Source organism: Pleuronectes platessa, chromosome 7, assembly GCF_947347685.1.
Source record: "Pleuronectes platessa chromosome 7, fPlePla1.1, whole genome shotgun sequence".
In the NCBI taxonomy this organism is placed as follows: domain Eukaryota; kingdom Metazoa; phylum Chordata; class Actinopteri; order Pleuronectiformes; family Pleuronectidae; genus Pleuronectes; species Pleuronectes platessa.
The window spans coordinates 20520894-20543352 of NC_070632.1; the positions used below are offsets into that span (position 1 = coordinate 20520894).

The 22459-nt window shown below is 43.0% G+C and overlaps 7 non-coding genes and 1 pseudogene across 7 annotated transcripts; all 8 read right to left on the reverse strand.

Moving 5' to 3' along the window:
- Positions 1-3093: 3093 nt before the first annotated feature.
- Positions 3094-3234, reverse strand: LOC128445290 (U4 spliceosomal RNA). Its single transcript, XR_008339374.1, has one exon. It is a non-coding gene; the product is annotated as a U4 spliceosomal RNA (small nuclear RNA).
- A 474-nt stretch (positions 3235-3708) lies between these two features.
- LOC128445294 (U4 spliceosomal RNA) lies at positions 3709-3848 on the reverse strand. The gene has a single exon (XR_008339378.1). It is a non-coding gene; the product is annotated as a U4 spliceosomal RNA (small nuclear RNA).
- Positions 3849-6357: 2509 nt separating this feature from the next.
- LOC128445180 (U4 spliceosomal RNA) lies at positions 6358-6498 on the reverse strand. The gene has a single exon (XR_008339269.1). It is a non-coding gene; the product is annotated as a U4 spliceosomal RNA (small nuclear RNA).
- Positions 6499-6984: 486 nt separating this feature from the next.
- Positions 6985-7112, reverse strand: LOC128445320 (uncharacterized; annotated as a pseudogene).
- A 4615-nt stretch (positions 7113-11727) lies between these two features.
- Positions 11728-11868, reverse strand: LOC128445191 (U4 spliceosomal RNA). The gene has a single exon (XR_008339280.1). It is a non-coding gene; the product is annotated as a U4 spliceosomal RNA (small nuclear RNA).
- Positions 11869-12357: 489 nt separating this feature from the next.
- LOC128445250 (U4 spliceosomal RNA) lies at positions 12358-12498 on the reverse strand. The gene has a single exon (XR_008339335.1). It is a non-coding gene; the product is annotated as a U4 spliceosomal RNA (small nuclear RNA).
- A 1339-nt stretch (positions 12499-13837) lies between these two features.
- On the reverse strand, positions 13838-13978 carry LOC128445203 (U4 spliceosomal RNA). The gene has a single exon (XR_008339291.1). It is a non-coding gene; the product is annotated as a U4 spliceosomal RNA (small nuclear RNA).
- Positions 13979-21837: 7859 nt separating this feature from the next.
- On the reverse strand, positions 21838-21978 carry LOC128445262 (U4 spliceosomal RNA). Its single transcript, XR_008339346.1, has one exon. It is a non-coding gene; the product is annotated as a U4 spliceosomal RNA (small nuclear RNA).
- Positions 21979-22459: the final 481 nt, after the last annotated feature.

The window sequence follows — 22459 nt, forward strand, 5'->3', positions numbered from 1 at the left end:
GGTAATAAAGTTTATGGAACCTTTGTTCCTAAACATGGCCGAAGAGCCTTTGACTACCCTTACCACTCAAAAGAAGGGGAAGCAAAGGAAACTGGAGGAAAAAAAACTGAGAAGACCAGTCACCTCTGCCTGAAGGGGTTCCACCGTAATTGAAACTGAAATACAATCTGGAGGCAGCACAGTGTCAGGGTGTCACAGGAGACACCTAATTGGGGGCAACCCCTTGTACGTCACGCGGTGATTAAGCCGGAGATGGCGTTAGAGGACTGGAACAAGTTTAATTGAGTGTGTTGAAAAAGTTGATAACTTCTGAGGTTTCTGCTCATTTGTGTGATCTCTACATTTCTGGTTATCTGCCAAGACTAAGGGGCTAATTCTTCTGATCAGTTGAACAGGGGGATGAGTATTCACGTAAAAAAGGTGATGCAACAAGGATGTCCGTAATTGGCTGCAAATCAAAGCACCTCTTTTGGATTTGCACCTGCTTTAATGAAATAGGCTGTGATGTCTCACTCTTTGAAGAGAGGCCGCTTCTTTTTTCCATTTGGAACATGGAGTTGTAACTGGATTTGTGACAAATAGGATCAAAACAAAAGACATGCTACAAAGCAGATTGCAAATTAGCCCGCTGAACAAAAGATCTAAAGAGAATGATTAAATGTGTGTTATTGTTTGATGTGATCTATAAAAGTGTCTTGATTTGAAATGAGGTTTGTGCTAAATGCAGTTGTCCCCAGAATTCGATTTTTTTTAAAGATAAATTTAATACAACATAAAATGTAATTTTATATCACTTTTGCACTCAGACTGTTGATAAAGTATAAATAATATATAAATAAAAACCCTGCTCTTACTAATCAATTTGCCTATGTGTGTGAAAAATGTTGAATGGTACTAAGCTATCATAGTATTAATATCCGTCAAAGCTTGGTCAGCTCAGCCAGTGACAATTTATCGTAGACCATGATTTTCCTCTAGTGTACGTTCATTGTATTTGGTATAAGCTGCCTGAGAGAGAGAATGCACTGGTTTCCATAGCAATTGTTGGCAATGTCACATGGTTACCAGGGAACTAGTCCTGTGATGCTTCGCAATTTATCTGTTTGTGTTTGGCAGGCCTCCAGCTGCCGCTTATATAGAACAAAGCCATATCTTGTCATCACACTTAGAACTGTCATTGAGATTTGAAAGGTCGGACTCTGAGAGACGTTATGTGTAACGGAGGAACAAAAGAAACCTCCTGGGTATTTCACATAAAGCGCCGTGATTACAACCTAACAGGAGGACAACAGTGGGTCATGTGCAGGTCAAGAGGACCACACAGAAGCTACATTAGCCCTGGAACTCCATTTGGAATGGACTGATAAATGCTCGGCAGATGTGGGTAACAGATTAAAAGGCAAGTGCATCGTGGGGCACACTGTATGATGAAGATTAAGATTAAGAGCAGAAGCCTTGATGAGTAATTTATGTAAATAATATATGAATCCCTCTTCCAAGCCTTAGTGTCACCTTTGACAAAGAACCCCAACTGCTCCATTTGTCTGAACCTATGATCCATATTTTCAACATGGATTTGATTACCAGGGTTTGGGAGTTATACATTACAAGCATCCGAATAACAATAATCACATTACAAATATCTCAATCTGATTAATTATAGATATTTAACTCAAACCAGACTATTGTTATTGGATTATCTGGGCTAAGTACATCATCGCTCAGAACCATGGTTTAAAAAATACATTGTACCTGTAAATTGGTAAATTAAAACATTTACGTAGATTGAGACAAATTTGACATCAAGTCTGCTGACATGGATTATGATTATACTATTGATCTCTATACAATGTCTCAGATTTATATAATGTATAATATATATAACAAGCAAATGTAAAGATGGAGTGATATACTGGTTTGTGTTGCAATGTAACTGCCAATTATGTTGATTAGTACCAGTATGAGTAAGAGTAGTACTCCAGACTGCTGACCAACACTACAGTTTTCTTCAAATTATTTTGTGTCAACCAAATCACTGTAACATGTAGAGATAGTGTGAGAAACCTAATTCACCAGAGTGTTCACAGGGTGACGACAGGCTTCCAGCTCATCTGCTTAATGAGAACACCGACTTGATTGAACACTCCTCTCCTGTGAATCCTTTAAACACCACCCTTCATCCAATCAGACATCACAGCAATCATGCTTCTCCACAGGCTAATGAAACATGACCTGATACTTCTCAGTTTAGAAAAAGACGATTGAACACCAACTTGCTCATGATTCAAAAATCCCCATCAAGTTCTGCAGAAAGGGAACACCAACTTTACTATACCAACAATTCATTGTGTCATATCTTTGAAATAAACCTTACTAACATATAACACAGATCTTTATCTGAAGATTTTAAACAGCAGCCATCTATTGTCCATTTACTCCTGCCATTCATTATTCCATATCCTGTGTCAGAGTGCCCTCTGCTGTTCTGGTAGGTACACTGCACTTTGACCAAGGTACAGTTGATGACAACACTTTTATCATATTGTAAGTTATGAATACAACGAAATCAGAAGTACCACTGCGTGGAGCATAAAACACAAACAATCACACAAAAGCATCAAATAAACAACAACAGACTTAGCATGAATAAAATATATGAATATATTAATAAAGATAAATTTCTCTATTACACCGGTGCATGTTAGTTTGAGTTTGGGTCACTGTGTTGTAGAGTTCCGTGTTGTGATGGCCTTCGGGAAGAATCGTCAGCCCAGGGTTACAAATTATGATCTTACACGTTAAAACCATGAACTTCAAGATGTCATTATTAATCATTGATTGTTCACAGAGTGATTTACAGTGGGGGGGGGGGGGGGGGGGGGGTCAAAACTGTACGTGCGGCTATATTGGAAGTACCTCTTTTGTACATTACTTGATTATATCTAGTTTGTGGGACAACCTTACAATTCAAGGGTAGATGCTGTAATTTTGTAGCTGGCAACAGTCGGCCCTTAATTCCAGGTTCAATTCCACACACAAAATTAATTGGGTGATAATATGTGACGATTTATTGATTTTATACAATCTTATGAGTCTCCTAAGAGACCGACAAAAATTGCCGTCGCCGACTATATTTCAAGTCGTCTAGGCGGGGTATTGGGTAAAGTTTTCAACTAGCAATAATCACGCCTCGGTTAAACCTCATAGGCTACGATACTGCCACTGCGCAAAGCTAATGATGAGTAACGTTCAACACCAACTGACTCCGCTCCGCACGCCTCTCTGTTATGGTTTAAAGCACATGTGGCTTCATGTAGCAGTGACGTGTGATGTGTGAAGTCTTCAACAGATGATCAGACCAGGAAACACACATGTAACTTTAGATAAATAAAAAATGAAACTAAAAGAGTTTGCCACTGTAGATGACGTCAAGCCCTGTAAGTCCTTGTTTACTGTTCTCTAAACTCAGGCGGAGTAAAATAAAAAACAGTTTAGACTGGACCCTGTCATTAGTGACATTATAACCACATATCAGTCGCTTGCTAAGAACTGGTCTTGTTTTAGAAAGCTAAATAAATAATGGATCCATATTAAACCGGATACATGTCGTTAGTGAACAGAATTAAGACATTTATATATTGAAGTTATAAGACGTGGTCATATCACTGTTTTCAATGTGTTTAGTAGTTTTTGTGTTTTGACAGAATTATGAGTCTCATTTGACAAAAATTGCCGTCGCCGACTATATTTCAAGTCGTCTAGGCGGGGTATTGGGTAAAGTTTTCAACTAGCAATAATCACGCCTCGGATAAACCTCATAGGCTACGATACTGCCACTGCGCAAAGCTGACGATGAGTCACATTCAACACCAACTAACTCCGTTCCGCACGCCTCTCTGTTATGGTTTCATGCACAAGTTGTTCCATGTAGCAGTGACGTGTGCAGTCTTCAACAGACGATCAGACCAGGAAACATACATGTAACTTTAGATAAATACAACACTAAACTAAAAGGGGTTACTATTGTAAATTACGTCAAGCCCGGTACGTCTTTGTTTAGGGTTCCTAAACTCAGGCGGAGTAAAATAAAGAACTTTTTCGACTCGACTGTGTCATTAGTGACATTATAACCACATATCAGTCGCTTGCTTAAGGTCTGATTTTTCTAACTACACGTCGGCATGGCGGAGAGCCCACGGATAGCCCTTGGCTGTGATTGGTCCGCTAACGCCAGCATTTCGGGACCTCAAACTTCCTGTTCCAATCCCTAAATCACAATAAACCAAAATCACAACTACGACTCTATTATTAATGTGACATGTGTGTTAAGCCAGCGCCGTTGTCCGGCTGACGGTGGCTGGTTAGAGCACTTCATGTGTGTACGGTCACATACTGTTATAACGAACTTTCATAACGGGGCTAGCGGGCTAGCCACCATGCTAACTGCGGTGGGAACAGCGCAAAAACCCGCTGACGTTAATCCCACGGCTGTCATGACACTGTTTCTCAAACACCGTCAGGTTAGAAGCAAACACTTGGTAGTAGCTAGTATCGGGTGTCCCTGCTGACTGTGTGTGGAAGCTGGAGGGGAAGCTAGCTGCCTCCGTGTAGCTTCAAGCTGTTGCAGCTGTTGAATTAGCAACGCAGTTTGGAAACAAGACCGGGGAACCGCTGCATTAAGACACGATAACATAAGCATTTTGACCCGCTGGGTGTCACTTTATTTCAGCAAAAACTGTCGCGTCATCAACATCTTTTTTCTGTTAGTTGCCATCGTTCACTGTGTGTGAGGAGTAGTGATGTGTCGGTCGTGAACGATTCGTTCGTTTTGAACGAATCCTTACAAGGACTCGGGAGTAACGAGTCCTCTCAAAGAGAGATTCGTTCATTTTCTCGTGGCCGCGCATCGGGACTGTTGCATAGGCCGATGCAGGTCACGTGAAAAAGGATCCAAAGACTCGTATCCGGCAGATGAACGAATCACTGATCCGAAGACTCTGTTGGCAGAAGAACGAAACACTGATCTGAAGACACGGTCGGGAGGTGAACGATTCGTTCATCTGCCGGGTACGAGTCTTTGGATCATTTCCTACGTGACCTCCATAGGCTCAGAAGAGGAAACAGTTACCTCATTCCCTATCGCGTGACCGCTGTTAAAAAGCAGCCATGACTGACAGCTTTTGTGTGGCAGATCATATATTTTTGTAAGAAAACCTCTATTAAATACAGTAAAACATGACAGTTTGTATGGTTTTAAATTGTCATTTATTGTCACACTGGCATTTAATTATCACGGGAAATAATTACACTGCACTAAACTGTAAGTGTAAATGTAAAGTGAAAATAACAAAACCAGTCATTATGACTTGTGAATAGGGCTGAACGATTAAGATTTAATATGCGATTCTTTTATTTTATCCTCTCTTTCCCCCCCCCCCCCAAAAAAATTAATGATTTAAATATGACCAACACAATATTAGATACTGTACAATATTCTTTCCCACATTTTTATTTGAATGCGGCGTTGTTATAGTCAGTGGATCAGCAGCAGTTAAGCTCTGTGTCCGCGGATGCGGCGGGCCAGCTGGATGTGCTGGCAGCGTGCGAATCAGCAGCTCCGTAGATTCCCGTTCATGTCCGGGTGGACGTGCAGCGGTATGGAGGTGCCGGGCGATTTTCCCGTGCGCCGCCCGCACCGCGGTCACCGGCGAGTTGAGCTTGCTCTGTGTGGCCGACACGTCGGCCGAAGACTCTGTCGGCAGATGAACCCAATCATTGATCCAAACACACGGTCGGGAGTTGAACGATTCGTTCATCTGCCGGGTAAGAGTCTTTGGATTGTTTGCACCCCCCCCCCCCCCCTTGAAACGAACGAATGACTCAAAAAGAGATTCGTTCATTTTACTGAACGAGATTCAAAGAACCGACACGGTAAAAAAATCCGAACTTCCCATCACTAGTGAGGAGCCGGGAGGACGTAAATAAACCAGCGTGGACTTCTTCTATATACCTCATCAGGTAGGCTTCTCTAAGCTCGACTTCCGTTGCGCCAACTACTGTTCTGGCGGTGAATTGTTTTCACAACAAAAAGGCTCGTAGAACTATAAATCAAAAAGTGTCCGTCCGCTCCGTCCGTCCGTCAGTCCTCAACGGACTCGGAGAAGCATATATCGGCCTTTAGTAAAGAACTGGTCTTGTTTTAGAAAGCTAAATAAATAATGGATCCATATTAAATTGATACATGTCGTTAGTGAACAGAATTAAGACATTTATATATTGAAGTTATAAGACAGACACAGGTGGTCATGTCTCTGTTCTCAATGTATTTAGTAGTATTTACGTTTCAACAGATATGAGTCTCCTGAGAGACCGACAAAAATTGCCGTCGCCGACTATATTTCAAGTCGTCTAGGCGGGGTATTGGGTAAAGTTTTCAACTAGCAATAATCACGCCTCGGATAAACCTCATAGGCTACGATACTGCCACTGCGCAAAGCTAATGATGAGTCACGTTCAACACCAACTGACTCCGATCCCCAAGCCTCTCTGTTATGGTTTTAAGCACATGTGGTTTCATGTAGCAGTGACGTGTGAAGTCTTCAACAGACGACCAGACCAAGTTACTCACGTAACTTTAGATAAATGAAAAAATTTAACTTTAAGGGTTTGCCACTGTAGATGACGTCAAGCCCTGTACGTCTTTGTTTATCTTTCTCTAAAGAGGGGTAGAATAAAAAACAGTTTTGACTCGACTGTGTCATCAGTGACATTATAACCACAAATCAGTCGCTTGCTTAGTAAAGAACTGGTCGTGTTTAAGAAAGCTAAATAAGTAAACGATTCATATTTGTTAAACCTGATAATTGTCGTTAGTGAACAGAAATAAGACACACGTGTATATATATTGAAATAAGAAAGAATGATGTGGTCATATCATTTTCCTCTTGGTATTTAGTAGTTTTTGTGTTTTGACAGAATTCTGAGTCTCATTTGAGACCGTCGCCGACTATATTTCAAGTCGTCTAGGCGGGGTATTGGGTAAAGTTTTCAACTAGCAATAATCACGCCTCGGTTAAACCTCATAGGCTACGATACTGCCACTGCGCAAAGCTGACAATGAGTCACATTCAACACCAACTGACTCCGCTCCGCACGCCTCTCTGTTATGGTTTCATGCACAAGTTGTTTCATGTAGCAGTGACGTTTGCAGTCTTCAACAGACGATCAGACCAGGAAACATACATGTAACTTTAGATAAATAAAAAACTAAACTAAAATGGGTTACTATTGTAAATTACGTCAAGCCCGGTACGTCTTTGTTTAGGGTTCCTAAACTCAGGCGGAGTAAAATAAAGAACTTTTTCGACTCGACTGTGTCATTAGTGACATTATAACCACATATCAGTCGCTTGCTTACGGCCAATTTATGCGCCTCCCAGTTTTGACGGACACGGACAGATAGGACCGCCTTCTCTGCCGTGGAACGCCCTCTCCGGGCCTCTCCGGAGAGCTTTTCGGACAGCTCTGATTTTTCTAACTACACGTCGGCATGGCGGAGAGCCCACGGATAGCCCTTGGCTGTGATTGGTCCGCTAACACCAGCATTTCGGGACCTCAAACTTCCTGTTCCAATCCCTAAATCACAATAAACCAAAATAACAACTACGACTCTATGATTAACGTGACAAGTGCGTTAAGCCAGCGCCTTTGTCCGGCTGACGGTGGCTGGTTAGAGCACTTGCGCATGTGTGTACGGTCACATACTGTTATAACGAACTTTCATAACGGGGCTAGCGGGCTAGCCACCATGCTAACTGCGATGGGAACAGCGCAAAAACCCGCTGACGTTACTCCCACGGCTGTCATGGCACTGTTTCTCAAACACCGTCAGGTTAGAAGCAAACACTTGGTAGTAGTTAATATCGGGTGTCCATGCTGACTGTGTGTGGAAGCTGGGGGGAAGCTAGCTGCCTCCGTGTAGCTTCAAGCTGTTGCAGCTGTTGAATTAGCAACGCAGTTTGGAAACAAGACCGGGGAACCGCTGCATTAAGACACGATAACATAAGCATTTTGACCCGCTGGGTGTCACTTTATTTCAGCAAAAACTGTCGCGTCATCAACATCCTTTTTCTGTTAGTTGCCATCGTTCACTGTGTGTGAGGAGCCGGGAGGACGTAAATAAACCAGCGTGGACTTCTTCTATATACCTCATCAGGTAGGCTTCTCTAAGCTCGACTTCCGTTGCGCCAACTACTGTTCTGGCGGTGAATTGTTTTCACAACAAAAAGGCTCGTAGAACTATAAATCAAAAAGTGTCCGTCCGCTCCCCTCTCTTTCGTGTATCGTCTTCATATGTCCAACTTCGTGTCGTGTAGCCACTCCCTCGTCTCAGGTCCCACTTGGAAGAGGCCCTCCTCTGAGGGTGGTCTATGCCGGGGACAGGTGGTGATGATGTGGTCGGCAGTCTGCTCAGGCTCCCCGCACTCACATGCTGCACTGTCTGTTAGGCCCCACTTCTTCATGGACGCTTTGAAGCAGCCAACCCCTGTGCGAAGGCGGTTCAGGAGGGTCCATTGCCGGCGAGGTAGATCTTCTCCCTCAACGCCACCTCCAGGATCCTGGATGTAATGGTGTAGGCGTGTCTGTCCTGCTGACTCCCACTCCTGCTTCCATGCCGCTGCCAGCCAGGCTTTGGTTGTCAAATCCTCCGGGATGGAAATAAGCATCTCTTGTGCGGCCTGATTGTATGGGTGGCGGGACTTGAGTCTGCTTGGAGGTGTTGCCATGGTGGTGGTTTCATGGAGGAGGTGCCAGCTGTGTTCCTGGGCTTTCCTTGCCAGGGCGAGGGTAGCAGCCTCTCGCCGTAGGCCGGCTGGCGCTATTCCTGCTAGGACTGGCAGGTAGGACACGGGGGTGGGTTTCAGGCAGCCACTTATGATCCGGAGGGCATTGTTGATGGCCGTATTGACCTTCTTGGCATGTGGGCTTCTACTCCAGGTTGGGGCACAGTACTCAGCTGCAGAGAATACGAGGGCTTGTGTGGAGATACGTAGAACCTTGGCCGAGGCCCCCCAGGTTGTACCAGCTAGGCGCCGGATGAGTGAGACCCTTGCTGTTACTTTAGCCCTCACTTCATCCAAATGCTGTTTGTAGGACAGTGTCCTGTCTAAGCGTACGCCCAGGTACTTTGGGGCCTGCTGGAACTCCAGGGGTTTGTTGTCCACTGAGATCTCCAGCTCCCTTCTTGCTTCCCTGTTGCAGAGGTGGAATGCTGCTGATACAGTCTTTCCCTTACTGAGCTGCAGTCGCCAGCTTCGAAGGTAGGCAGCCAGGACGTCCATGTCCTGATTGAGACCCTCTTCAACCGCCTTCCATGTGGGCCGGTGTAGCATGATGGCTAGATCATCCGCGTATCCATACCTTCTAGATGTCGTCACCGGTAGGTCAAAGATATAGATGTTGAAGAGCATCGGTGAGAGGACAGACCCTTGTGGGACCCCGTTTCTCAGCCTCCTGAGCCTGCTGTGCTGGCCGTCACTGGTCTGGAGGATGAAGCTGCGGTTTGACAGCATCTCCATGATGAAGTTGACCATATGACGGTCCGGGATTGTTCTCAGCAGCTTCAGGTGGAGTCCGCGGTGCCAGACGGTGTCGTAAGCAGCAGTCAGGTCCAGTAGTACCACCCCAGCTTTGGTTTTGGCCTGGAAGCTGTCCTCGAGATCTTGTGTGAGAAGGGTTACCTGGTCCACTGTAGACCTGCCCCGGCGGAAGCCAGCCTGTTCCCTCGGTAGCTGTGAGTCAACTACTGGCTCAATTCGGCTGTGTATCATCCTCTCCAGGATTTTAAAAGGGACGCACAGCAACGAGATTGGTCTGTAGGACTTGGGGTCATCCGCAGGTTTGTTGGGTTTCAAGAGGGCTATGACAGCGGCCCGTCGCCATGCCCTTGGGAGCTTGGACCTCCGGAGGCACGCAGAGAAGAAAGCACACAGCCAGGCGGATGTTATTTCGCTCTGGTGGATCACAAACTCTGGGTGGATGTTGTCGGAGCCTTGTGCCTTGCCTTGTTTGAGTTTGGCCATAGCGTCCTTGAGCTCAGCTGGTGTGAAATCTCCTGACAGGTTGGCATTGACACTGGCCGCCCTAGAGAGACTGGATACCTCGTGGGATGTTGAGCGGGCAAACTCTTTGTCTGCGTCTGGGAAGCGGCCATTTTTCAGGAGTTGGGCTGCGATGGCGTTTGCTGTCACAGGGCACTTGGGAGGTGGTGTACTTCTTCCTGAGAGCTGGTTTATGGTCTGCCACGCTTTACGGCTGGAGTGGGTAAAGTCAATCGACTCGACGACCTCTGTCCATCTAGCCCTGCGAGTGGCGTCCAGCTTCTCAAGCAGTGCCGTTGCTGTCGCATCCACTTCAGCTCTTGAGCTAGCCTGCTGGTGGGCTCGCAGGAGGTGGTTGCACTCCTCGTTCCAACCCGGGATGTAGTTTTCATTGTAGCCTCGTGGTATGGTTTTCTTCGCTGCCCCTGTCAGCACTTCACAGTAGGCTGCATATGCAGCATCCACATTAGGAGTGTCTGGGTCCGGGAGGGTGACAGATCTTCTCTCTGTGTCAACAGAAAAAGCATGCCAGTTGGCCTTCCGGAAATTCCATCTTTTGACAGGCTTCCCTGCGACCGGCTGCACCAGTGATGGTATTCTGATGACAGACGGTCGGTGGTGTGATCGGGGGAACCTGTCAATGACCCTTCTCTCTGGCATCGGGTCCTTACTGTGGAACACAGCAAAGGCGAGGTCTGGGTTGGTGAAGGTGTTCCATCTGGAGGAGTAGAAGCTTGGTGGCTCTTTGGGGTCAAACAGGAGATGGGCGTTGGCATTGGAGGCCCACTCGCTCAGCGTCTCCCCATCCGGTGTTGTGTGGGAGTATCCCCAGTCGGTGTGCTGGCAGTTGAAATCCCCGGCGTAGATGGCGGGTGCCGGGGTAATTGGGAGGGCCGATGTGGACAGTACAGATGGTGGGGGCTTGTACACGTTCACAACCGTTGTTGTCTGTATCCTCGTGGACATCCACTCGAGACTAGCGCCTGGAGGGGATTGGCCTGTGGCTGTCCAGCTGAGGTCAGACCTGACAAAGGTGGCCATCCCGTGCTGCCTGCTGAGGATGGAGCCGGCGAGGTGGAACCCGGGCAACCTGAGAAAGTCTGCTTTTCCACAGTGCGTCTCCTGAAGGAGGACGGCCGCGACTTCATGGGAGTCGGCGAGGTGGCGTATGATGTCCAGTTTGGCGGTGGTGAGGCCCTCGACATTTAGCTGGAGCACTGCCAGGCCCTGGCGCTCGATGGTCGGGATGGCTGCCCGCCCTGACGTGAGCTTGCGTCCCCCCGGCCTCTTGCGCCCTGATCTGACAGCGTGACGATTGGGTGGCGACATTAGTTTCATGAGCTGGTCTTGCACCATATCTCATTACTTGCAGGGGAGGCCGCGTGGAGGCTGTCCGTCCGTCCGTCCGTCAGTCCTCAACGGACTCGGAGAAGCATATATCGGCCTTTAGTAAAGAACTGGTCTTGTTTTAGACAGCTAAATAAATAATGGATCCATATTAAACCTGATACATGTCGTTAGTGAACAGAATTAAGACAATTATATATTGAAGTTATAAGACAGACACAGGTGGTCATGTCTCTGTTCTCAATGTATTTAGTAGTATTTACGTTTCAACAGATATGAGTCTCCTGAGAGACCGACAAAAATTGCCGTCGCCGACTATATTTCAAGTCGTCTAGGCGGGGTATTGGGTAAAGTTTTCAACTAGCAATAATCACGCCTCGGATAAACCTCATAGGCTACGATACTGCCACTGCGCAAAGCTAATGATGAGTCACGTTCAACACCAACTGACTCCGATCCCCAAGCCTCTCTGTTATGGTTTTAAGCACATGTGGTTTCATGTGGCAGTGACGTGTGAAGTCTTCAACAGACGACCAGACCAAGTTACTCACGTAACTTTAGATAAATGAAAAAATTTAACTTTAAGGGTTTGCCACTGTAGATGACGTCAAGCCCTGTACGTCTTTGTTTATCTTTCTCTAAAGAGGGGTAGAATAAAAAACAGTTTTGACTCGACTGTGTCATCAGTGACATTATAACCACAAATCAGTCGCTTGCTTAGTAAAGAACTGGTCGTGTTTAAGAAAGCTAAATAAGTAAACGATTCATATTTGTTAAACCTGATAATTGTCGTTAGTGAACAGAAATAAGACACACGTGTATATATATTGAAATAATAAGAAAGAATGATGTGGTCATATCATTTTCCTCTTGGTATTTAGTAGTTTTTGTGTTTTGACAGAATTCTGAGTCTCATTTGAGACCGACAAAAATTGCCGTCGCCGACTATATTTCAAGTCGTCTAGGCGGGGTATTGGGTAAAGTTTTCAACTAGCAATAATCACGCCTCGGATAAACCTCATAGGCTACGATACTGCCACTGCGCAAAGCTGACAATGAGTCACATTCAACACCAACTGACTCCGCTCCGCACGCCTCTCTGTTATGGTTTCATGCACAAGTTGTTCCATGTAGCAGTGACGTTTGCAGTCTTCAACAGACGATCAGACCAGGAAACATACATGTAACTTTAGATAAATAAAAAACTAAACTAAAAGGGGTTACTATTGTAAATTACGTCAAGCCCGGTACGTCTTTGTTTAGGGTTCCTAAACTCAGGCGGAGTAAAATAAAGAACTTTTTCGACTCGACTGTGTCATTAGTGACATTATAACCACATATCAGTCGCTTGCTTAAGCTCTGATTTTTCTAACTACACGTCGGCATGGCGGAGAGCCCACGGATAGCCCTTGGCTGTGATTGGTCCGCTAACGCCAGCATTTCGGGACCTCAAACTTCCTGTTCCAATCCCTAAATCACAATAAACCAAAATCACAACTACGACTCTATTATTAATGTGACATGTGTGTTAAGCCAGCGCCTTTGTCCGGCTGACGGTGGCTGGTTAGAGCACTTGCGCATGTGTGTACGGTCACATACTGTTATAACGAACTTTCATAACGGGGCTAGCGGGCTAGCCACCATGCTAACTGCGATGGGAACAGCGCAAAAACCCGCTGACGTTACTCCCACGGCTGTCATGGCACTGTTTCTCAAACACCGTCAGGTTAGAAGCAAACACTTGGTAGTAGTTAATATCGGGTGTCCATGCTGACTGTGTGTGGAAGCTGGGGGGAAGCTAGCTGCCTCCGTGTAGCTTCAAGCTGTTGCAGCTGTTGAATTAGCAACGCAGTTTGGAAACAAGACCGGGGAACCGCTGCATTAAGACACGATAACATAAGCATTTTGACCCGCTGGGTGTCACTTTATTTCAGCAAAAACTGTCGCGTCATCAACATCCTTTTTCTGTTAGTTGCCATCGTTCACTGTGTGTGAGGAGCCGGGAGGACGTAAATAAACCAGCGTGGACTTCTTCTATATACCTCATCAGGTAGGCTTCTCTAAGCTCGACTTACGTTGCGCCAACTACTGTTCTGGCGGTGAATTGTTTTCACAACAAAAAGGCTCGTAGAACTATAAATCAAAAAGTGTCCGTCCGCTCCGTCCGTCCGTCATTCCTCAACGGACTCGGAGAAGCATATATCGGCCTTTAGTAAAGAACTGGTCTTGTTTTAGACAGCTAAATAAATAATGGATCCATATTAAACCTGATACATGTCGTTAGTGAACAGAATTAAGACAATTATATATTGAAGTTATAAGACAGACACAGGTGGTCATGTCTCTGTTCTCAATGTATTTAGTAGTATTTACGTTTCAACAGATATGAGTCTCCTGAGAGACCGACAAAAATTGCCGTCGCCGACTATATTTCAAGTCGTCTAGGCGGGGTATTGGGTAAAGTTTTCAACTAGCAATAATCACGCCTCGGATAAACCTCATAGGCTACGATACTGCCACTGCGCAAAGCTAATGATGAGTCACGTTCAACACCAACTGACTCCGCTCCGCCCGCCTCTCTGTTATGGTTTCATGCACAAGTTGTTTCATGTAGCAGTGACGTTTGCAGTCTTCAACAGATGATCAGACCAGGAAACTGTTAGGAATTTAAATTCTAGCTGGTATGTGGGTCTAACTGTATTCTTTCCAATAAAGGCAGGAGGGGGGTCCTTGAGCAGGTTGGGCCAGATATAAGGCCTTTATACAAATGATTTATAAATAACCCTTGCTGCATAGTGTTAATAATGAATCTTATAATTGTTCTGAATTCTAACTTTTGGTATTAAACCATTATTCCCTTAGATTCATTCACATCACATATATTTCATGCAGCTGTCTGATAAGTTCTGGAGGTCGGACAGAGTGACTTTGTTGAGATTGTTTTGTTTCGTTGTTTTTGTTTCGAGGATCCTAATGTTTACATCAACAGGACATTGTTTGGATATAGCAGGAACATCATATTCCTTTCTCCAATGGCCCACATGGCATCAGCTGTGTCAAGGCCTTTCATGAAGAGAACATTCTGCTTAGCAACTATCAGAGTAGTAGTAGCGTCACGGAGAGTGGCTTCTTGTCACTTCCTGGATTCCTTGACAAGAGGCGGGGGACTACAGCCGTGGACCAATAAGAGAGAACCAAATTGATTTGCGCTGACTCCCCTTCAATCTTTCATAACCAATCATATTAAATCTACTGTTATAATTATATCAAACCCCTTTTGTCCGGGGCCATTATTAACTACCTATTGCTAACTTATTTAGCCTAAGCTGTGATAATTGTCCATAGCTATGTTGTTCATTTCATTGCATCTCAATAAATACTTAAATTGGACCAGTCCGACTCTTCTCATATTTAGGATAAACCAACACGCCTGACAATTTGGTGACCCCGACGTGATCCTAAGAGAAGTTTTGACGGACGTGATCCTGAGAAGGAATCTTTTGACCAGAAAGACCGCAGACCTCGAGGTCTAGGCTGCTCCGATCGATCCTCCGCATTCTCACAAGAGCTCTAAATCAAAAGGTAGGCAGAAACCTGTTAAAGCAAATTCTGTATTAGTACATAGTCATTGTTATAGGTGTGAGAGTGCGGGGAGAGATTGGAGGTAAGATATAAATAAAGTTCTATGTTTTTTGAGATGCAAAGAAATGAAATGAGATAAAGAAATGGTATGGAATGAGATAAAGGAATGGAATGAAATGAAGGGGAAATGAGATAGAGAAACCAAGAGAGGGATTTGAGGTTTTCCAGCTTGGCGCAAAAGATTTCAAAATTTGACGATTCAAACAACTGTTTGCAAATACTGCAACCTATATTAGGTAGGGTGTGTTTTAGAGGAAGGGGTTAGCGTGCACAAAAAGAGTGAGGGACTTAACTGCCAAACACACTGTTGTTAAATCGGTCCTAAGTGGATAGAGATTCAGGAACCACCATTGCAGTGGGATCTGGAGACGGGGTGCCCGATCCGACGGTATCGAGGTGCTTGACGGGCCAGATACCCTGTTGAATGTGTTGAATTTTTGTCTCCGTGGGACTGCTCCACAGTAACGCTTCCATATTTATTGTACATACATATATGCAATGTCCTTTTTGGCTTATGTGGTTTATCATTAATGACCAAAAGACCTAAGAAATGATGCTGGCTTAGTTTTGTAAAAGTTATTGTGTTGCGTCTTTCACGTTTAGAAATCAGAGCTTATTTGAGATTCCAAGACAACGACTGAAAACGTAAAAGCAGGGGAACACTGCAAATGAAAACCTGTTTAAATCGTTGCAAAGACTATTATATCTGTGTAAAACGCATTGACCATAGATTTCGTTTTCAAGGATATTTTTGTGAGAAGGAAAGAACATATTGGGTTTAGAGTTTTATTTAAAGGTGGGTTTGTCTGTTTCTAAAGAATTAAGAAGCAGTTATTTACTATCAATCACTGACTTAAAGAGTTTACTCTCAGGGCATTTATTTATTATCAATCACTGGCTTAAAGAGCTTATTCTCAGGGGAAGTTAATATACCTGATATCAGATTTAACTTTGTGCTATTGTTTTAAACAAAATAGCGATGATAAATTCAAACTAAATTTGCACAAAACAAGGAGAATAATCTTTCAATTTATTTTTAGGCTGCCTGGAATCACCAAAGAATACTAAATCTAGTTTAAATGAAAAAGTGTGTCTGTGAAAACGAGAGAGGAAGAGAGGAAAAATAGTCAAGGTCAAACTGACTGAGCGAAAAACTGACTGACAAGAAAACGACTTTTTCCTAGAAAAAATAGGAAAATAGACTAGAGGCTATACGCCTGCCATCTGATGTATGTTTTATGTATGGACCGTAGGGGTAAACTTGTAAAGAACTTGCCAAAGAAAGTAAAAGAATGTTGACTAAAGGTTTGAGAGATTAACTAATGACGAGAAAGATAAAGCTATGTTTAGGAATAAGAAAGATCTATAGGAGTGAGATGTTTCAATTCAGTAATATCTTGCTCTGAGATGGATAATAGAATGTAAAACTTGACCACATAAGGAGGCTTGGTTGTTTCTATGTTGGGTTGTTTGTTTTTTTACTATTGCTTCATTCAAAAGTAATAAATTCCAAACTTAATTGTTAAAATTACACTTTTGTAGGCACAAATTGGTTGTTTCAGATATTTCCAACATATCCATTCCAGTAAAGGAAAAAGGTTTTGGCCACCAATTTTCTACATAAAATCAAATCATTTAATATCTTATTTTATTTTTTACCTGACAGCAGAGATAAAAGTAGACACCAGTTTAATACTTCACCATTTATTAATCCGATTCATAATATAACTTCAAGGATGAGTGATTAACAAAATCACATTAATGTGTCCTTTAAAAGTCCATCTCTGAGTACAATTAATGTTCAATGTCTTTTGATTTTTCTTTCTTTGTTCTTTTGTTATTTTTGAGCCATTTACACCCTTACAAAAGTGTCATCCTCAACTATGGTTTTGTGACAATGAAGATGATAATTGTTTTTGTTTTTAGTATGGAGAACTTGATTCTCTGATGCAATGAGCCAAGTGAAGCTAGACAGAGCTGGTCTGCTTTGTTCTGCTCGAGTTTGATGAGAAGGGAAAATCGATCTGTTCTCTTTGGAATATAAATCCATACTCCACCACTTTTTATTTTTTATTTTTATTTCACAATAATAACAATTTATGTTGAAACAATCATCGATTATGTCTGTGAGCACAACTGTTTCATATACAACTGTTTCATATCAACTGAAAGCAAAGGATAATTGTTTCAAAAGAGGGATTAATGTTTGAGTCTTGTTGAAATGCTCTAATACTGACTTTTATTTTTTAGAGGTGAAGTCATTTATGTGCTTGCTATGAACCAAATCAATCATATGAGGATGAGAAATTCAACCTAAACTTTAAAATTAATTCTGTACTCTCGGGAAATTAGCAAAATACAAAAATTTAGATCTTTCAATTAATACTTTTGCCATTTTGTCCTATATACACCAACTGGTGGCTGATAAAGGGTATTACAGCCGGAGTGAAATGGTTTGACATCATTGGATTTGCTTGTTTAATTGTTTAAATAATTCGGTTTTATTTTAATATTTTATTGATTTTTGTTTTGTTTTATTCTTGTTTTTGTTATTGTTTTGAGTTTTTGAATTTTAAATAAAATTTTGATTTTGATTTTGATTTTGATTCTGATTCTGATTCTGAATTGGAATTTGAATTTAGATTCTGATTTTAACTTTTTACAGACAGAGATACACACCCCTGACATACCACCATGACCGACAGGACCCACCAAAATACACATTCATCAACATGTCACAGCGCTAGAAAAACATTGAGTGGCTGATAGGTAGTGGATCTGGTTTATTCTGAGTCTGTCCCTTCTGCTTGGAATGCTGATGGGTGTGCTGTTCTGGAGGTATTATTATTAACAGGCTAAAGAAAAATGAATAATATCCTGTCAAAAACAGTGTGTTTTATTCCGAAAGATGGCCGCCGCCCCTGTCCAGACCCCCACCACCCTGCTGCAGCTTCTCTCTCAGCTGGAAGACGCTGCCTGCCAGGACGAACGTCAAATCCAGAGTCTACGAGAGATAAGTATTGACCTTCAGTCACGTGCTGATATTGCTCTCGAACAGTTGCACCAGTGCAGAGCTTCTTTCGCAGCGAACAAGGAGAGTAGAGACCAACTGAGACGGGATGTGATGAACGGCAAACGCCAGCCCAACCAAACTCAGGACGCAGCAGAAAGCCACAGGAGAGAGAGCATGGAGCTGCAACGCAACCTCAGTGATGTCAGCAAAGAGCGGGACACTCTCAGCCAATCAAACACCCAACTGAGGGAAAGTCTGCAAAGTGCAGACACCGAAAGAATCAGTATGAAGCGACAGTGTGAGGAGGAGGTGGCTGAGCTAAGCAACAACCTCAGAGAAGTGGAAAAATCACGACTGGAAGTTCGGAGAGAACTCCAAGAGCTGCAGACTCGTCTGTCAGTGGAGGAGCCCCTTAATCAGATGGCTGCCGTGTTAGGATTACATTTGGAAATAGCAGGCGCAGTAGCGCAGGATAGGAACATCGAAAGAGACAATCAGCCCATGCCTCCATTCATTCATCCCCCTCCATTCAAACCAAGAGGGGGGTACGGCCGTGGTCAGTATAGAGCTCAAACAAGAGGAAACTCCAATACCGGATGCTTCATATGTGGCCAGCTTGACCACTGGGCCCGAGACTGCCCTTATGAGGGACAAAGAGGACCACCACCTAACCCTAACCTTAACCCCAGAGGACAAGGCCCCTATCGCGGAGGCCCCCCAGGACGAGGCCGAGAAAGAAGCATGCCCCCGCACCCACACCAGATGCCAACTGCCGCCGGGGAACATGGCAACGACTATGACCAATGAAGTTGCCCAGTGTCCAGAGAAGGTCACGTCATACCTCCGAATTAGACCCCATAGTGACCTTTTAAAACTAATGGACAGTCCATCCCCTTATCATGTATAAATACAGCCCAATACCCACTTTTAAACAAAACCCTCACCGCCATTGAATTAGGAAAAAACAGTCACCTGGATGTTTCCGAAAACAGGAGCAGTGGTAGATGCGGTCCTGTTTTAGAAAAAGGAGGGAACCAGGAATGTACTGATGTACCACAGTTCTAGCCACATTGTTATATGTCACCCCCTAAAAAGTCAACTCGGACAACGGCATCATTGCAGTTCTGAACTTTAAAGCAATTACTTTTTCACCAGCCCCGACAAATCAAAAGCTCTCAGGTGCTCAAACAGCCTGACATCACCTTCGAATCCAAACCCATCAACATGGCCAATGGAATGATATCGGACACACACGCCCCACATAACTCTGAGGCCCTTTCCCAAGAAGAGATCAAACTCAGAGAAGATATTCAATCCAAACTAGCCCAGATATTTCTCAACCAGGCCCTGGACCCACACACATCAGTAAGAAACAGACTCAGAAGAACATAGAAATACTCTGGTAGCATCCACACATGACAGCTCTGGCAGAGAACTTAGTACACGAATACGATACATGCAATTCACACAACAATAAAAAGACCATACAAATGCCCATGGACCGTTTCCCTGTTTCTGATGCGCCATTCAAAGCGCTGACCACCAAGTACAGGGCAATTTAAAATAGGATTTTGGTTCACCCTCCATGTAACTATTGTAAGACTCTTGTAAGCCTAAAAATACATATGTTTCACCACTTAAAGAGGAATAAATCTGAATCCAATTCAAGGACCAGAGGTCTAAAACACTTTAACTCATAGCGTGTTTCATCTTAAATGAAAAGCACAAACCATAATACAAGCCCTTTGTTTACACTTTATTGAATGCCATATCTATAATTATATTTAAATTTTGTTGCAACACTTTAAACTCTTAAATTCCGGGAAGAAGGTTTTTATTTTTTGTTATACCAACTATCTTAACATCCAATGCTCTTGATTTGAAAGGTGTTGTTAAGGTCTACATATGTTTTTATTATTTTATCATGAAAGAAAAGTGTGTCAGAATAACTTTTATTTAATCTGTTTCAGCTGTCGACTCTGAAACGTTTTTTTTAATCTCATTTCTAACACATTTTTCCTTTGTATGTGATTCCTGTGTTACTACAGGACAATTTGAAGTCAAAGCTTCTGAATGATCGTTTATAGAAGCAGTCGGATGATTTTTCGAAAATGGTTTGAACACAAATACTCAAACGCTGTCAAGTCTGCTGCTTATTGAAATTCAGCTTATTAATCTTTAATATTTCATGAAATGATACATTTCTGTCGGACTTCTGCCAATTTTTGAATCTTTATTTTTTAATGTTAATTTATTTGGCTACTACTCCTCAAAATCTTAAAGAAATTGTTGACCTCAAAAGAAGGGTCTACCTATATGTCTTGTTTTGATTATTTGTTTATTTTCCTTTGCAAATATAAGTTTATATAATCAACTCTAAGCTCAGTTACGCACTGCAGCATATTAATCACTTTTCTGTTTGTTTCCTTTCAATCTATGAGATCTGGGCTCCATGTCTCCACAACCCACTCCCATCCGGTGAAAATGTCACCTCTTCGAGCGGACAAACGGAAAGTATCAATTTCACAAAAAGATGTCAACAAGGCTCAAATCCAGATCATTGACTCTTAAACTGATGTCCGAACAGCACTGGATGGGATGGTGGTTAGGGGTACATGGATGTCCCCAGTAAGTTGTTCACACCATGAAAATGGTGTGAAAAGAGGGATTGTTAGGAATTTAAATTCTAGCTGGTATGTGGGTCTAACTGTATTCTTTGCAATAAAGGCAGGAGGGGGGGCCTTGAGCAGGTTGGGCCAGATTTAAGGACTTTATACAAATGATTTATAAATAACCCTTGCTGCATAGTGTTAATAATGAATCTTATAATTGTTCTGAATTCTAACTTTTGGTATTAAACCATTATTCCCTTAGATTCATTCACATCACATATATTTCATGCAGCTGTCTGATAAGTTCTGGAGGTCGGACAGAGTGACTTTGTTGACATTGTTTTGTTACGTTGTTTTGGTTTCGAGGATCCTAATGTTTACATCAACAGGACATTGTTTGGATATAGCAGGAACATCATATTCCTTTCTCCAATGGCCCACATGGCATCAGCTGTGTCAAGGCCTTTCATGAAGAGAACATTCTGCTTAGCAACTATCAGAGTAGTAGTAGCGTCACGGAGAGTGGCTTCTTGTCACTTCCTGGATTCCTTGACAAGAGGCGGGGGACTACAGCCGTGGACCAATAAGGGAGAACCAAATTGATTTGCGCTGATTCCCCTTCAATCTTTCATAACCAATCATATTAAATCTACTGTTGTAATTATATCAAACCCCTTTTGTTCTGGGCCATTATTAACTACCTATTGCTAACTTATTTAGCCTAGGCTGTGATAATTGTCCATAGCTATGTTGTTCATTTCATTGCATCTCAATAAATACTTAAATTGAACCAGTCCGACTCTTCTCATATGTAGGATAACCAACACGCCTGACAAAACACCGATGTAACTTTAGACAAATAAACAATTAAACTAAAAAGGGGTTACTATTGTAAATTACGTCAAGCCCGGTACGTCTTTGTTTAGGCTTCTCTAAACTCAGGCGGAGTAAAATAAAGAAGTTTTTCGACTCAACTGTGTCATCATTGACATTATAACAACAAATCAGTCGCTTGCTTAGTAAAGAACTGGTCGTGTTTACAGAAAGCTAAATAAGAATGATGTGGTCATACAATTTTTCCTCTTGGTATTTAGTAGTTTTTGTGTTTTGACAGAATTCTGAGTCTCATTTGAGACCGACAAAAATTGCCGTCGCCGACTATATTTCAAGTCGTCTAGGCGGGGTATTGGGTAAAGTTTTCAACTAGCAATAATCACGCCTCGGATAAACCTCATAGGCTACGATACTGCCACTGCGCAAAGCTAATGACGAGTCACGTTCAACACCAGCTGACTCCGCTCCGCACGCCTCTCTGTTATGGTTTTAAGCACATGTGGTTTCATGTAGCAGTGATGTGTGAAGTCTTCAACAGACGATCAGACCAAGAAACACACATGTAACTGTAGATATATAAAAAACTAAACTAAAAGAGTTTGCCACTGTAAATGAAGTCACGCCCGGTACGTCTTTGTTTACTCTTCTCTAAACTCAGGCGGAGTAAAATAAAAAACAGTTTAGAATGGACCCTGTCATTAGTGACATTATAACCACAAATCAGTCGCTTGCTTAGTAAAGAATTGGTCGTGTTATAGAAAGCTAAATGAATAATAGATCCATATTTGTTAAACCTGATACATGTCGTTAGTGAACAGAAATAAGACATTTATATATCAAAGTTATAAGACAGACACACGTAGTCATATCACTGCTCTCAATGTATTTAGTGGTATTTACGTTTCAACAGA